At 37.9% G+C, this 13,261-nt stretch overlaps 1 protein-coding gene across 3 annotated transcripts in view; it reads right to left on the minus strand.

The window, feature by feature from the left end:
• Myb (proto-oncogene like protein Myb) overlaps window positions 1-13,261 on the minus strand; it is a 90,003-nt gene that overhangs the window by 58,309 nt on the left and 18,433 nt on the right. The window lies entirely within an intron of this gene.

A 13,261-nucleotide genomic window follows, 5' to 3' on the forward strand; every position in this document is an offset into this window, starting at 1 on the left:
AACTAGATGGTGACATGGATAATAAAAAGAACTTTGTTACTGCTGAGGAGACACCGGAAAAAGAAACACGAGCCAATCACCGTCGACGTCCTAGACACGTCCTTACGAATCCATCAGATCCAATAATCTTTACATTAGACGCCTTCAGCTCTAACACTAGGAGCAGGCTTAGGGGTAACCGTACTCGTCGAACTTGCCAAAGAAGTCGATGTGCAACTTAACCCATGCATCAGCCCGCTGTGTTTCTTGCCGGATCTTCTCAGCAGGTCGCGGTTCCGAACGCGAAGGTCTCTTTTGGAGGCGCTCGAGCAGCTTATAGAAAATCCCACCGCTCCTGGCTGAGCCTCTGCTCGCCCACCTGTCCTGGTGAAACTGAAAAGGCCTTCGGGCCACCAGTAATCCTTCAATCATAAAAAAGAAAGAAACAAAGAATAAATTCGAAAATTCTGGCGACGTCGCCTCGCAATTTTGTGTACAAGCCCTTAAGGCGACATGCGTGGCTGGTTCGTGACAGAAATAGGCAGGTGGTACCTACCCGCGCGGGCTCACAAGACAGCCCTACAAGCAGTTAATTCGTTCCTTCGTCTACAGCATTGAATTCGAACACAGGAACTGTGAGTCAAAACGGAAGTCTTCATTAAAACGGGAAGTGGTCTCCAGCACTATTGTGGTTTCGGTGAGATATTGTAAGTATTTTAATCCCAACTCAGCGGGGTCACGACTTAAAAAAAAAGGTTTTTGTTACAATAATAAAAAAAAACTAATTGTCAAGGTAAATACACAATTTTACACACAGGTTTAGAATAATGATTTTCTTATGATTGTTTATTATTTATTCGTTTATAATACTTAATTATGTCCAAAATAAGGAATGAAAATATAATTTACTCTTGGCATTTTTTTATGGAAAAATAATCTATTAATTTTGTTGATTTCACGCGCACGTCTATGGCCCTTTCGAATTATAATAAGTTTAATTGCTTCTGTTTTAATAATAAAAAAAAATCGACTTAGAAGTGACAAAAAAACATAATAATATATACTTCACAAAACCTCAGCAAATGTATTCGATGAGATATTGAAATTGCAACAAAATAAGTTTCCAAACTTAATCCTTTGATTATCCTAAAAATTTTACGTAAACCTTTAGGTCGACATAATTTATGATTCCCAAATAAATATGCTCGCAAATATTTTTTTCTCAACAAAAAAAAATTAAGAAAGTACAAAGGCTATTCACCAGGCCGGTAGCCCTAAGATTAATGTCTCGGGAACAAACACCCCCGCACGCGCACATGGCTGACATTTGCACCCTCCATATTATTTTTTTTACTTCCTACCCTCGTTACGACGAATAATTACGAGGACACGCGTTCGAAAGGTGTTTAGTGAAAGCTCTAATTAAGCTCGGCTTCGTGCTATTATTTTATTGCTCGTAAATGAATATGGCTGATATTTAATTGTCGGTCACTCATATTCTGACTATTCAATGTGTTTTCTATGTTATATATTTTCGATAAGAGAACTATAGTAATTGACGAAGCTAATTTTCAAGATTTTTGGGACGTTTTATTTGGTGCGTTTTTTTTTATTGCTTAGTTGGGTGGACCAGCTCACAGCCTATCCGGTGTTAAGTGATTACTGGAGCCCATACACATCTACAACGTAAATGCGCCACCCACCTTGAGATATCTAAGGTCTCAGTATAGTTACAACGGCTGCCCCACCCTTCAAGCCGAAACGCATTACTGCTTCACGGCAGAAATAGTCGGTGGTGGTACCTACCCGTTCGGACTCATAAGAGGTCCTACCACCAATGGTTTTAATATGTACTGGTGGTATGACGTATTATAAGCTCGGGTTGGGTATTGGTTTGGGTTTGAAGGGCGGTGCAGCTGTGGCACAGTAAAACTGAGACTTAGAACTCATATTTCGAGGTGGGCGGCGGCATTTACGTTCTCTATGTCTATGGGCTTTGGTAAACACCAGTTGGGCCGTGAGCTAGTCCCATCTGTGGAATAAAAACAAATCAGTTAGAAAAACTTACGCTGCTTTCAGACTACGCTATGATATAATAGTATATAGCTCATAGCACAACAATATCGCACACCATACATTGCTATGGATATGTTTACACTGTACTATATATTATTGTAACTTTGTACCCCTTTTTACGAAAATTGCGCCAACGGAAGAGTATGAAATTTCCCACACTTATAGACAATATAGAGAAGGAATGCAGAATATTAATATTTTTTTAAATTTATTTATTAATAATTACCCGCGCGGACTCACTACAGGTCCTACCACCAGTAATTACGCAAATTACAATTTTGTGGGTTTGATTTTTATTACACGACGATGTTATTCCTTCACCGTGGAAGTCGATCGTGAACAAAAGCTTTACGCGTTATACAAAAATTACGTAACGTAAACATTGTGACAAGAATTAAGGCTCGGTAGTTGCGATCGTATACGCGTTGTCCCAGTTCTAAAATATTATTACAACTTGTTTAAATGAATGAAGCGTCCCGCTTGTTGGGGCCTCGCAGTGTTCGAGAGGAAGACTGTTTATTCTATGAGATCATTGTTCCAAGCGCCAAGTCGTACGGCTAAATTTGGTATGAGTTATTGTTCTACGGTCCGGTTGAACTCGTTGACCTTTTGAATAATTTAGGATCAGAGAAGCTCTAAAATAAATCAGGTGCATGTTACATGAACTGATTATGTTTGTATCTAGGATCATTGTACCTAGGATTACCCCAGGAACACTGGTGATTAAGTCACTCACAAAAGATGGAAGTTGATCACCTTCGAACCATTTGAAGGCATATATGTTGTCCTGCTCAATCCAACCATACTCCAATGGGTCTAAAGTTGTGGGTTGCTTTTTGTAAGCATTTCTCCAAATAGAAGTACATAGTAAGTAAGTTGATAACAATTCTTTTTCGAACATGTTCAGATCAATTTACGTTCATTTTTCAATTTAGCCGTGATCAATATAAGTTTTTAAGACTACAATAAACAACATAATATATATCAATGGCAGATCTGGAGAAATACTATAAAAAAAGTGAGACTAAAACAAACCACGTACGATTAAAGCTGTAAAAATATTTTTTTATGTTAATCGCGTATGGAACATTTGCTTACAGATCACACAGCGATAAAACCATGAAAGAACATTTAGACATCGAGTTACGGAATCAACGAGCGCCGAACCCTCGGGTACCTACTAGTCTTCAGACGGCATCGGGCAGGTGAGATAACACATGGTGTCGGCCACGTGGATGCGAAACGGGTGGGAACGTTTTTAAGAATATTTGATCGATTATATTTCCTGTATGAAATTAACTGTAATGTGTTAATTCCAATGAGTTTTATCGATTTTGATATATTATAGTTTTGCCAGGTTATAATTTAATAACGGAACTTTTTTTTTTAATGTATGGAGATGTATGGAAATGGTAGTGCAAGGTAGAGGGGGAAGAGGTCGACCGAAGAAGACATGGATGGAGTGTGTGAATGACGATATGAGAGAGAGAGGAGTGAGTGTTGAGATGACGGCTGATAGAAGAGAATGGAAGAGAAAAATTTGCTGTGCCGACCCCACCTAGTGGGATAAGGTGGAGAAAAAGAAGAAGAACTTTTTTTTAAAAGTTGGCATGGGTGGTAAAGTATTGGGAGCAGTGAAGAATACCACTTGAGTAGTCATATAAGCGATCGGGTAGTCAACTAGTGTCGTGTTTATAGATTACCAAAAGAGCCTAAGGGTGGACGCAAAAATATATATTGAAGAAATAATTGACACATTAATATTAATTAATATACAATATATATAAAAATGAATTGCTGTTCGTTAGTGTCGCTAAAACTCGAGAACGGCTGGACCGATTTGGCTAATTTTGGTCTTGAATTATTTGTGGAAGTCCAGGGAAGGTTTAAAAGGTAGATAAATATGAAAATGCTCGGAATTAAATAAAAATAACTATTTTGTTTTTCCTTTGATGTGTCCCCCGTCAGACAGATTCCTTTTGTTTGTTTTAAGTGTATTTTATACAAAAGTTTAGGCCTTTTATTTATTGATTGAGGCACTACGAAGTCTTCCGGGTCAGCTAGTATTAAATAAAATTTAAAATATTCCAGAAATAATTGAACCTTGTAGAATTCAATACTTTTGGTGAAGATCAAGACGGGAAGCTCGTTCTCTCTTTCCCACAACACGAGTGTTGTCATAGACTTCGCGAGCTCTTTATACGTTGACGTCATTGTACAAATAAGCGCGCTGTCTGTCCAGCGTGAAATTAAAATGCTGTTGACTGATTTTTAGGAATAGATTTATGTTTTCACATTTCGTTTGTATTTATTTGTTTTTTTTTTAAAACCAAACTAACTAGTTTGGTTTTAAAAAGTTATACCTAACTAGGTATAGTGGTAAATACGCGGTTTTTGATACAAATCAATTGCATCGTTACAGTTTAATTATTTTTATTTATTGCTTTGATGGGTGGACGGGCTCACAGCCCACCTGGTGTTAAGTGGTTACTGGAGTCCATAGACATCTACAACGTCATACGCCACCCATCTTGCAATATAAGTTTTAAGGTCTCAGTATAGTTACAACGGCTGCCCCACCCTTCAAACCGAAACACATTATTGCTTCACGGCAGAAATAGGCAGGGCAGTGGTACCTACCCGTGCGGACTCACAAGAAGCCCTACCACCAGTACATTATTCCTGTTACGATACGAAAATGAACGTTACCAACAATACCAAGATTCTCATTTGACAGAACCTCGCATTCTGCCAGCACCGTAATACGACCAAGTTAGTTTAGTTTTGTTTAATTGTTAATACGGCGATAATAACAGCGATAATTTCAGTCGTTTATCATCAAGTCCTAACTGAAGCGTAGAACTTTCGATAAGTAACTGTGACACATTAATAGAAAGCAATAGAGATATATAACATAAAACCACTTATTATATTATCAGCTAAACCGGAATTTGTCAAGCAAATCACGCGTTAGTTTAATGTTTTCTCGTGTTTCGGAAGTTTGAAAACGAAATGTATTTTAGAATAAATATTCGACACAAAAGGACATGTACACATCGACAACAGCATCAAGTCGCGCGAGTCTATTTATATATCTATCTATCTTATCTTTTATATGTATCTTAGTCTTACTTTGAGACAAAATAAGTCGCTTCACTGTAAGGATACACATTCACGTTTAGGCAAACACAATGACAGTAAATCTGAAATATATGTGCGAGTGTTATACATTTATACACTTGAAATCCTCGTCGAGGACTACGAACCCTGCCTATTAGCCCTGTTTATAGTAACCTAGGGGGCTATTCTAGCTATGCCCCGTCGGGTAGGTGAGCTCACGGGGTCAACCTGAGAGAATTTGCTAACACTAGCCTTAGCAAGAGCAGTGCTTCGCAGAATCCAACGAACCTAACCCATGCATCAGCCCGCTGAGTTTCTCGCCGGATCTTCTCAGTGGGTCGCGATTCCGATCCGGTAGTAGATTCATTCGCGAAGCAATTGCGAAGAGTTGTTGGGTCTCCTTCGGAGGCGCTCGGGCAGTTGTTCGCAAATCCCACCCCTCCTGGCTGAGCCTTTGCTCGCCCACCTGTCCTGGTGAAGCTGAAAAGGCCTCCGGGCCACCAGTAATCTTTCAATCATAAAAAAAAAGAATCCAACACCGGATCGGAATCGGGACCCGTGGGCTGAGAAGATCCAGCAAGAAATTCAATGGGATCGTCTTTTACTAAAACCTTACGTATCCACCACTTCGCTACTTTATTTAATCATGCCATGTATAATTTACCAGTCCAAACAAAAAAAAAAACCTCAGAACATTTGTAACTAATTCGTTAAGCCAATATAAGTACTTACGACACGAATTAAGCTCTTGTGAAATAAAAAATTTCGGTACCACATTTCTATTCTATTAATAGGGTTTAACTATAGAACAAACGTTCCATTAATGTTCTATCAAAATACTATTGAACTACAATACTACAATGCGAAGGGACGAACAGAAAGTTGTTTTTTTAATAGAGACCTTAATGCCAGCAAACAAAAACCAAGTCATATACAATGTAAGAATATTTTATAATCGCTCACATTAGGTTACTTGCATTTTTACCACCTTGAGATGCCTATGTAGGGAAGAATTCACTTCATTAAGGTCAACCCTATAAACTATATTATATTTGTTTTAATGAGCTTACGTTAATAGACGAATGAGTATTTATGCTTTGTTAACATGGACTGCTTGTTGCACGCGAAGCCTTACATTACACACGTGAGATTTGTAATAAATAATACAAGAGGTCCCGCAGTAGTCGAAATTCGACTATAATTAATTGGAATTGTAAGTTTGTACACTACTATGATTGTATTTTATACTTCTATAATCACAAATTTCGCCAAGACTACACTATAAATAATATTTAATCTATTCTCAATTTGACAACAGACGTCAAGAACAAAAGTTTGACAATAAATAGTATGCATGCGTGTGTGCGTCAAATACATGGTATGTAGTGTGTGTAATGTTTTCTTTATTGATTTAATGTATCTTTTATGCATTATTTCAGCATTATTTAAAAAAAGTATTAGCATTGTGCACTTCTTCTCTGTATTCTCTATAAGTGTGGAAAATTTCATACTCCTCCGTCCGCGCAGTTTTCGTAAAAAGAGATTCTAAGTTTTTGCTTCACGTTTATTATATAGATTAATAATTTATTTATTTCTGTCTTAAAGGTATAGTACAAACAGTGATGCCAGGTGCACTGTAATTACAGTAGATTTACTGTAATTTTACTGCTTTTGCTGTACACTGTATTCCAGCTACACAGTATACAGTAAACCGCGAAAAATGTAGTTACTTTTAATATTAATCACTAAAAAAAAGTAGATTCACCATTCATTGCGTGAAACGAACCGTACTGTGTTCTACTTCAAGTAAGCAATACCTCTTGGGCCGGGGAATTCCCACAGAACGGGGAATAATAACTATTATTTGACAAAATCAAGATGTTTATATTTAGCATATTCTTTGTTTACTGTAAGCTACCCCTGTAATGTTGCGGATAATAGTAGGCAAATTTATAGCCTTACAATGAAGTGTTCATTTTGAAATAGTGGTTACATTGTTCGGATTAATTGTATTATAATTAGTATTACCTTTAAAATTATCATTAAAAATGTTGGCTCGTGAAAGTGACGACGAAGGACCCAGTCAACTAAAGCCCTTAAGTCAAAATCATGCAAAAACAAAAGGAAATCGTTCCATCAATCGTATTGATTTTTTTATTACATTTCCTATAGGGTGTAAAGGGAAATTTTATTTTTATATCAAATATATATAATTCTCGTGTCGCTCGTGTGTTTTTTGCCAAACTCTTCCAAAATGGCTCAATCGATTCTCATGAAATTTTATGTGCATATCGGCTAGGTCTGAGAATCGGTCATCTATTTTTCATACACCAAAACACTAAGGGTCGTCCACCCAAAAAAAAAATTCCTAGAAATAACGTGTACGACAAAGCAACGTTTGCCGGGTCAGCAATTTTTTTTTATTGCTTAGACGGGTGTACGAGCTTACAGCCCACCTGATGTTAACTGGTTACTGAAGCCCATAGTCAAATTCGAACATGAGTTTTTTTTAAGGGATTTTATGACATGGTAACTAAGACTAGTAGCTTTTGGTAGTTTCTTTATTTATTGCGTAGATGGGTGGACGAGCTCACAGCCCACCTAGTGTTAAGTAGTTACTGGAGCCCATAAACATCTACAACGTGAAGGCGCCCATCTTGAGATAAAAGTGCTAAGGTCTCAAGTATAGCTAGTTTTGATATAAAGTTTTGATATAAAGTTTTAATGTATAGTTCACGTAATGATAGGCGCATCCCCCGGTGTGTTGTAATGTGCTCGCAGCTGCTACGTAATCAGCATCGCATTGTGCGTGGGGGTCGCGTATGCGCATATGTCGCCGTCGCACGCGCACAGAACGAATTGCGTTTAAAACGATAAATCGATATTTTTAATAGAGGTTTTTTTTTCCTACCTAAGCTTTTTTTATGCCAGGGGCAGACGAAGCCGCTACCTACCGCCTAATACCCTCCACAAGCCTCGTGGAGGGGAGCTCATTCCATAGCCGGAGTGTACGTGGCAAAAAAGACCTCTGGAAACGCACCGTGGATGACCGCAGTGGCTCCAGATAGTACGGATGAGCTCTACTGCGGTGGCGGGCGGTGCGATGGTAAAAACGAGATGTCGGTATCATCTCGAACAATTCCTCAGAGCACTCCCCATGGAACATACTGATGATAGCCTTTAGAGACTATTTCAGCGTAATCTTAACTAGTAGGTGAGCTCACGGCGCTCAAACAGGAGTGATGCTAACACTGACCCTAGCAAGAGCAGTGCCTCGCAGAATCTACCACCGGATCGGAAACGCGACCCACTGAGAAGATCCGGCGAGAAACTCAGCGGGCTGTGTCTATGGGTTAATTCGCTCGTCGAGCCCTTCGTCGCAAGCGACGGGTTCGACGAGGACGGTGACCGGTTAATAGAGGACTAGCGGCTTCGTGTTCGGGACGTTGTCGTATTATTTATTGTAATTATTATTATTGCCTTTGTAGACAGATGAGCATACGAAGCACCTGATGGTGAGCGATTGCCGTCGCCCATGGACGTCAGCAATGCGAGGGGCAGAGCCAAGCTATTGCCTACCGTTTAGCAGAATGGTGAATTTGATGCCTCGACGGTATATTGCTGTTTTTATTATCTTTAAATTAGATTTTTGACTGAAGTCTTGTACGTTAAAGTTGAAAGTGTCTATGGGTTCGAACTCATTAAGTGCAATAAAAGCTAGGGACAACGTAAAGCATCAATAAAGTTTCTACGTTTTGATTAAACGCCATAAAGCAATTGCGTTACCGGACGCAAACTTCCGATTCGATATTTGCTATATTTGGCATTCGCCCTCGAACAATGAGGACATTCTGTCAAACGCGTTACTTTGCACGGGTTTTAAAGCACACACCTCAGAAAACACACCGGAGTTTGGATACTACAAAGTGGATTCCTTGAGGTTTATTATAATTGAGGCGTTATCAGATCATAAAAAGGACGAAACTTTGTATTTTAGATCCGAGTGCAGGTAGATGAGGGTAGCTGAATAAAAAATATTAATATGAAACAAATGTAATTGCAGTATTATATTCATAAAAGAGAAAGATTAGTAACATTTCAACAAGATTTTTTTTCTTTGACATCAGATTAAAAAAACAATCACGCATCATCAAATATGATATGCAATTTGCAACTTTAAGTTAAAGTATTAAAACTAATTTTAAATCGAGTTTGGACGGCACCTTAAATCCTCTATTGCCAACAAAATCACCACACATGTGCTACCAAGCGATAGAGCTTAAATAATCCGATATAAATATTATATAATAACTACATATATTATTTTTATTAATCCGAAAAATTATCATCAAATTACAACTACCCACATTTTATAAATTTTGAAAATGATAATAACATACACATATGCATTTTTTTTATTTAAGCATTGCATATTACGGTCTCGTCGATAAAAGAAATAATAAAATACATGAAAACGAATTTAAATCTTGAGGTTCCTGTGATTAGGTTCAAATTCTGATAATTGGGCCGACATTAGAACTACGTAATTACTTAAAATAATCCATGTCTCCGACCCAGACAAATAGAAACACAACACCGGATGTCTTAACAAATTTTTCTGCGAGCCATTCGATACACAGTCAAATCTCTCATCTGAAACAATAACTGGCGATCTTAGAGGCGTGAAGTTCCGTTGTATTAAATTACGGAAGAGCCCTCATCACGCGAAAGTGAGTCTATTTAAAAGGCTTAGATTTCGTGAAACGTAATATTATAAAATAAATACTACGTCTGACCAATTTTCAGGGCAATGCACTTTTCGTACATAATAATAATCTCAACAAAAGGTTAGTTAACCCTCGAATTTGAAGGGGGTAGAATTTCTATGACGTTCGACGAAGAATTGTTTCTTGAAACCGGTTTTCGAAGACAGACAACTAAGTGTGGAACTTTCCTAATAAATTTGTGTGGAACCAAAAAAAGACATTCGGTACATTGTATTCCCGAAAAACATAGTTCTGGTATTATACATAATACCACGTATTTAATAGGTTTCTTTTTTAAGAGTTGAAACTACCTGATTCCGGTCGATTATCGAAATTGGTAAAGGCAAAACGGTGCTATTTACAGCGATAGACTCTAAGAAAAACGAAAACAATTAAGTATTTAATTACTTTTTCCACTAATGCTGTAAATAGATTTCTATCTATTCTTCTATTAATCTTCTGGTTAAAGAATTAAAATAATATAGAACAATACGATAACGAATAACATTCAAATATACTATATTGATAAAAGTCTCGTATCGAAATAAGATTTCAATATATATAGGTCAATATTTGTTTCTTTAGATTTTGAAAAAGATAACTCTCTCAAACACAAGCCCACTGAAAAGAATCGCGACCACGCTGTTCGCATTGTCCCCACTGTCCGTATTCATGTTAGGGGCGCGACTTTTAAACGTGGGAACACGAAACATATATTATTCAAAAAGTAGGGTAGTTTTATTAACACGTTAATTATATACCTGCAATAAATTATAATCAGTACGTATTTTTGGCTATTTTTATGTCTGTGCTTACGGTTCATTTTATTTTTATAGTAATCGCGTATGTTGGATATAAGTATAAACGTTATTTTGGTTTCAGCTGCAAAAGGATGTAAGCTATCATGAGAACCGTGATAATTATACAAATCTTGTAATTATATTGCCTCTTTATTTTCGTCACAATTCGGTCATCTAGGTGCCTCGGACCACTGAGTCCGAGGTCGAATCACCATCGCTGCCGTATCATCAGCTGATATGCGTTTTAGTTACCCAGAACACCGATAAAAATCCATAGATTTACAAGATGATTATGCAGTCACAAATAATGTTGTATAAATCATAGACCAAACCAATTTCTCGACTCTTGGAGAACTCAGGATCAATTATCTAAGTGAATACTAGTATTTTTCAGTTTCTCCGTCAAAACAATCACTTGGCGTCTAAAGCGTAGCAGGAGGAAACAAATTACGTGAGAATTCATCCATGTGGTTGTCTAACCAGATCATGTCATCATGATCTTACATCAGATTTGCTTCAAATTTTAATAGGCGTGTCATCATTCAACTAGCAACATCAGCGCCTCAGAGTACCTAGTAGTAGTTGACCACGAAACTTTGGAAAGAGCTCAAAGACTGAGATGAGTTGTCATTAAAATATTATTAGCTCAGATCAGCACTTAAGACCTTCGTTAATTTAAGCGTCCATAAAGGCAATAAGTAAGATACGCGATCTAAATACGGCGCCAATAACCCCATGGGAGTTCGGACACATGTTGCATAACATACCGAAATAAACAAAGTACATAGCATTTAAAAGATTCCCACATCGAATCCTGCGGTCGTCGGACCATGAACGAGGCGTCATGCTTATTAATTAACTAAACGATCAGCATTCGATGCAATTAATAAGGGATGTTAAACATTACACGGTTAGGTGATTCGGTGTTTGTATTTCATTTAACAGTACTACGAGATGAATGTTAATGTCGTTTACATGGAGAGAATCAATCTATATATGTACGTATATATCTATCATCATCATAATCGGTTACTCTTGGCAGAGCAGTTGTGGTCATGTGGAGTCCTTGTTTATTAAAGCCTGGACAGCTGTTCTCCATAGTTCGCGAACTGAAGCTTGGCGCACGCACTCGTTAAGGGGGGTTTTGGTAAGGATTTTCATCTGATCAGTCTAGCGCATTGAGTTTTGTCCACGAGATCTTTTACCATTGACCCTACCCGAACAACAAGTTTCTCGATAGACTCCGCTGGACTGTTAAAGAAAGAGAAAGAAGACGGACCGATGCAATAGAAATATGGTGCCGGAGAAGGATGCTCCGCTCATCTTGGACTGAGCATCGCACCAACGCCTCGATCCTAAAAGAACTTAATATCTCTCAAAGGTCATCGTCAACAGTGCAATCCAGGATTCTCCGATATTTTGGACACGTATATATCTATATATTTTATTATATATAAATTACGTGACAAGTTGTTTGTCCGCCATGGACACCTAAGCTACTGAGCCGATTTTCACTTTTCGGTTCACGGTTCTCGCTCTTTCAAGTGAACAACAATAGCCTCGCTGTTGAATATACCCGTAAACAGAATCAAGTTATTGAAATCGAATCAAAACAGTCCCGACCGATTCTCGAGATAGTCGTGTGAACTTCAAAAAATGTCATACGTGATCGTGTTTGTAAACTTTAAAAACTCGCAAGGATAGAATTATAATTCGCTGTAAAGTGGTTGACGAATAGATTTTCAATAGTTTTTAGTGCGAAATCGGTGCACAATTTTTCAAATTCTATGTCTGAAATGTGGTCCAACCAATTCGATTACTTTGATTTACGACTGGATACTAAATACTTTAAATTGGAAGATGAATTCCATAGCTACATCGAGGAAACCAACCTGCAAACCAAGTGCAAGGCTCAACTGTGTGATTACAACCTTCAAGATGAAAAACTAAGTGCTTCGCGATAGAAACAGGCAATACAGAATAGTGAAGCCTACCAGTGTAGAATCATCTTAATTACGCACACCCATATTAACGGCAACGATATTTCACTACACAATACACTACACAATGCGTGTAGCAGCACAAGACGGATACCCAAGGTGGAGAGTATTAAGCGGTAGGCAGCGGCTTGACTCTGCCCCTGGCATCGCTGAAGTCCATGGGCGACGGTAACCAGTCACCATCAGGTGGGCCGTACGCTCGTATTCCTACAAGGGCAATAAAAAATAAAAAAAACATTAATTTCTCGGTACCTAACTGGTAAACCCTGGTACATTCTCTCTAGACAACTACACTGGACGTTTTACCTGTTAGGAGATTTGGATTTAAGATTTTACAAAAAAATTGACTCGTTTTATTCCAATGGGCCTTTAAAAGCTCTTCCAAACAATTATGTCTTTACCAGTGATTCGTTATTCTGTTTCACAACTGAGAATCGAAAAGAATTTAGAGCTTGTTTATATTCTTTGTTCACTTTACAAAACTTTTTGAGGAGATTAAACAAAAAAATAGGCTAGTAGC

The sequence above is a fragment of the Bombyx mandarina genome, chromosome 28 (assembly GCF_030267445.1).
Source record: "Bombyx mandarina strain Sakado chromosome 28, ASM3026744v2".
NCBI classification, from domain to species: domain Eukaryota; kingdom Metazoa; phylum Arthropoda; class Insecta; order Lepidoptera; family Bombycidae; genus Bombyx; species Bombyx mandarina.